Source organism: Psammomys obesus, unplaced genomic scaffold (assembly GCF_907164565.1).
Source record: "Psammomys obesus unplaced genomic scaffold, mPsaObe1.curated_primary_1811, whole genome shotgun sequence".
Classification (NCBI taxonomy): domain Eukaryota; kingdom Metazoa; phylum Chordata; class Mammalia; order Rodentia; family Muridae; genus Psammomys; species Psammomys obesus.
Window position 1 is genome coordinate 1 of NW_026590833.1, and position 5,485 is coordinate 5,485.

Below are 5,485 nucleotides of genomic sequence, written 5' to 3' on the forward strand. Positions count from 1 at the left end.
AAGAAAGAAAGAAAGAAAGAAAGAAAGAAAGAAAGAAAGAAAGAAAGAAAGAAAGAAGAGGACAACTGGTTCTGGACTTGTAGGAGGGAAGACCAAAAGAAAACAGGAAAAATAAAAGCTAAGAATTTTCCTAAACTGGTGACAGTTATGACTTACAAATCCAAGAAATACAAACCAAAGGATGTGATAACAAGGCATGCCATTACTGAACTCCCCGACACAAGGGCTTCAGGAAACGTCTGAGAAGTAGCAAGAGGGCATCGACACACTGCACATAGAGCACAGCTAAGACAGAGTTGCAGATGACTCCCAGGATAAACTAAATAGTGGGAAAATGCTGTTAAATTAGGAAAGAAAAAAAAAAAAATCAGCCTAGAATTCCATAGCTCATGAACAAATATTTACCAAAAGCAGGCATGGTAAACTTTAACAGACAAATCATACAAGTTAAAAGAACTTATCATTAGGAGATTACAGCATAGCAACTCTTAAAGGGAATCCAACAAGCAAAAGAAACAGTGCCACATGGCAAGTTTCTCTTCACAGAAGGTAAAGAGCACTGGAAATGACAAATACAAAGTAAACATATAGCACCTTTTCAGTTAGTACTAAAGAACTAATGACTAGATTATAAATATTATGGCATAACCACAAGCAAAGCAATTGCTTACCCATCCCAATAACAGCACAAAGGTAGGAAGATAATAAGTATAAGATCGTTACAATGCTGCTATAGGCTAAGTAATGAAATCATTTGAAAACAGATTTCAGAAAAGTATATACTGCTAACTCAAATACTGAGCTAGTAGAGTAATGAACTGTAGCTAAGAAAGCAAGAGGAAATACAGCGAAAAACCACAAATGGACAATTGAGAAAATAAAGCAAGGTGGTATATATTTAAATTGTGCAGGATGTAAATAGCATAAAAATACTAGTTAGGTGTTATGAGTGGATTAAAAAAAGACAAACCCACATTAAATATAAATGTAGATATAGCAACCTAACATTGAGTAACAAAATGTACAAATGACTGTATCAATTAAAAATCCTTTGAAATAAATTACTAAAAATCATAACAGATGCCTCTCAAAAGGCATTATGTAAAAGTCCAAGAAGGCAGAAACAAAAGAACACAAAACTTTTAGAGTTGGCTTACCTAGCATTCTAGAACCAGAATGATTAACCTAAGGTGGAAATTTTTCAAAGGAGCTTCTGGGAGACAAAGGACAAAGTCTGAGTAAGGAAGGGCTGTGGAACTTTGTGGGAGTATGGAAATGCTCTCTATGTAGTTATAGAGCTCTATAGAGCTATAGTTATAGAGTTATAGTTATACTACATAATGCTCTATGTAGTTAATGCTCTTACTAGTAGTTAACACCATGCACTAAGTAGGTCCACACATTTGCTGGAACTCACCAAACGTACAATCACAGTGCGTGCATACCATTACCCATACAATAACATAAAAGGAGAAAACCTTCTAAATAAAATGAATTCTGATAATGCTACATGCTGTAAAATACTTACAGGGAAGTATGTAAAGGGCTGCAGTTTGCTCTGAGTTATGTCAAAAATAAGATTGATGACTAGAGTATAGATACTGATGATGTAAAGCACTAACAGTATGATGTAAACGGATGATTTATTAATATCCACTGTAAAATTATTTAAATTTTGCTACACATTTGAAATTTTTCATGATAAGATTCTAGAAATTTGTATATGATAACACAATGGGATATTATACCAATATAAACAGAGAATTTTAAAATGTAGTACTAGAATATGATCTATAAAATAAACTTAAAAGTATAGAACAATGCAAATAATAAAAATTGGATATGATAAATAATGCAAAATAAAGTATTCATAAACTTATTCACATATATACACATAGACATATATACATACTTTATATACATATATCCATTTATATGCACATATATCGAAATGCACCCTAGAAAGACAAACAACAAGCTAACACCAGCAATTACCTGTTATAGGAAGGATTGCGCCTCATATTTGCTAGAGCTAGGCCATGTATATGATCACTCAAGATTCTAGAAAATTACTGTAACAGGTCTAAGTGAACTTGATCACCCAGTTCTTGGATATTGGGTTTATCTGTTTTCTTACTTTGTTAAGAAACTAAGTCAAGGTGAGCACAGTGGCATATATACTCAGATCCCTAGAACTTAAGAGTTTCTGAGAGAGGCACTCCTTAGTGAGTACCAAGCTGGAAGACAGGTTTATGTAGCAAGACCCCATCCAAAATAAATAAATAATAAAATACAATTTCTTTTAAAAGCAATTTCCATAAAGCTTATGTGTATTTCTCACCTTTGCCCCCCATCCAGCCTTTCATATTGAGAACCTGAACACTGGTTCTCAGCCTTCCTAATGCTGCAACCACTTAAAACAGTTCTTCATGTTGTGGTGACCCCAACCATGAAATTTTGTTGCTACTTCATAACTGTAATTTGCTACTGTTATCAACTGTAATGCAAATATCTGTGTTTTCCAATGGTCTCAGGCAATCCCATGAAAGTGCTGTTTGACCCCTAACAGCACGGAGACACACAGGTTGAGAACGGCTGCTCCAGCAGCTCCATAGTCTCCCACTTCAGACATCTCAACAGCAGTGTGTTCTTGTATTTACTTACTGTTTTCATGTATAAAGTCTGAGTTCACACAGAAAGCCCAGAACATGTGGTATATGTCAGACAAACTGAGCTAAAAAGCTTATACATTAAAAGGAAATATAATATATGTAAAGGAAATAAAAAATAACAGGATGATTATCAGTGAAAATCCCACAAGGAAACACATTACTTTGAATTCTAATAAAAAATTAAAAACCAATGAAGTTTATTATTCATGGGTGAGGAAAAAGATATGTGTTTGAATGTGCAGAGATCTATAAAACAAAGCTGCTGAATTTATGACTATGAAGATCTTCAGTGACTGAATAGTTTTGTTCACTGATAGGAAACAGTAAGTTAAGCAAGGACAGAAGGAGAGGAATTAGAATCATAAATAAACATATTTGAAGAAGTGTACTGTAAAAGGGCTAGCTCAGGAATTAGGATAAGGAATAAAAGGAATAAACATCATATAAGAGACCTGAGAGGAGGGAGGAGTAAGAGCTGTGGAAAGAGTGAGGCACATTTTAAAAGGTAGTGAGTTTAAAATGAGCAGTTCACAGTGAGAAGGGTAAAGGATATGGATAGGATGGCATGAAGAATGAAGAGAGAGAGTAGAAACTCCAGAATCATGAAAGAGCTGTGTGCTATATTTTAACTGCAGTGGAAATCAACAGGTTTAAGATGACAGAATAACGTGCTACTTCCCCCCCCACAATTGGTGAAGATTAATTTCAAGTCTTTTTAGGTTATAATGTTTTTGCATCCCTATCACATAACACTATCTACCCTTTCCATTCACTTCCTATAAAAGGTCTATTTTTTTTTTTTTTTTTTTACAATTCCTTGTCTTCCATTTCACTTACAGAAGATGACAATGCAGCTAGTCCTAACGAGATCTGATAGACTAAGATCAGAAGGAAGGAGAGGAGAACCTCCCCTATCAGTGGACTTGGAAAGGGGCGTGTGTGAAGAAGGGGGAGGGAGGGTGGGACCAGGAAGGGAGGAGGGAGGAGCTTATGGGGGGACGCAAAGTGAATAAAGTGTAATTAATAAAAACAAATAAATAAATGGATTTTATTTCTTCCTTTGGCACAATAATGACACTAATTTCCCCCCAAGCTCATAATGCCTCTTCTATAACAAACGTAACATAAAATATAGCCCTTAGTTTTTCATCTTTTTTCCAGAAGTGTTCTGTTCATCTACTGTTCTATATACTCCTACCCCTTTTGTGTACGCATGCTTGTGTATGCAGGTATGCACTGCGTGTGGAAGCCAGAGGATAGCTTGGCTATTGTTTCTTATGTGGTGTTATCCATTTTGATTTCGTATGTTGCTGTTGTTTTGAGACAAGGTATCTCATTGGACTGAAACTGGAAAGGAAAAAGAATGACATTAAAATGTTTAATGAAATCATGTTTGAAATTTTCCAAATTAAATAAAAGTTGTAAGCTCACATACTGTAGAATTTCAGTGAGCCCAAGGAAAGGGAACAGGAAGATGATAACTACACAGAGACACTTCTACTCCAAACCAGAAACACAGAGAAATAATCAGTGGGTTGGAGAGGCCACTGGCAGTGCCTCCAGAGGACCCAGGTCTGATCACCGGCACCCACATGCAATTTATAATAGTCTGGAACCATTTTTAGGGGATTTGACATCCTCCTCTGGCTTCTGTGGGCACCAACCATATACATGGTACATAGACATACATGCAGGCAAAACACTCATACACATAAAATAATCCAGGATATTGGGGGGGGGGGTGAGAAAGTCACAGCAATTGCAAAAATAGTCTTGTTGTACAGGGGAACAAAATGAAGGGCATTTTGAGAAGACAGTAAGGAGACACATGAAGGCCATGCCTCCTGTGAGAGGATGGTAAGGAGACACATGAACCGTGCCCCCGGTGATATTTTTCGAACACAGGATATAAAGAGCCATCTAGAATGCTATACCCAGAGAAGAAATCTTTGTATTTTAAACACATTTGTATTTCAGAGTAGTTTGGCGTATACATAGGAAGGGTTAGAGGAAGGGAATTAGGAAAATGATATAATTATATTTTAACTCCAAAAATAAAAATATTTATATTTTATGTATATGAATGTCCTATATGATTGTATCATCAAGTGAACGCCCGGTGCTGGTGGAGGCCAAAAGAGGGAATTTGTTCCCCTACACCTAGAGTTACGGGTGGTTGTAAACTACCATGTGGGTTCTGGGAACTGAACCTGAGTCCTCTGTAAGAGCAGCAAGTATTCTCAGCCATCTCTACAGCCCAGAAAAAACATCTTTGAAAAATTACAAGGACTAGAGAGATTACCCAGTGGTTAAGAGCACTTACTGCTCTTACAGAGGTCCTGCATTTGGCTCCCCATACCCATGCAGAGGCTCACAACTCTTTGTAACTAATTCCGGAGATCCTAATGCTTTCTTTGACCTCTACAGGCTCCTGCATGCACTTAATGCACATAATACATTCAAGTGTATATACATACACATAAGATTAAATGAAAATGTAAAAATTAAGATATCTCTTCTTAGTATACAAAGTTTAAACAGTCCATCGATTCTATTAATAAGAAATGTTAAAGGAAATACTTTAGAAGGAAAATGACACTATATAAAAACATAAATCTAGCTAGGTGTGGTGGTGCACACCTGTAATCCCAGCACTTGGGGAGGCAGAGGCAGGTGGGTCTCTGTGAGTTTGAGGAAAGCCTGGTCTACAAAGCAAGTACAGGATAGCCAAAAGGACACACAGAGAAACACTGTCTCAAAAAAACAAAAACAAAACATAAATCCAAAGAAATTAGAAGCAACAGAAATGATAA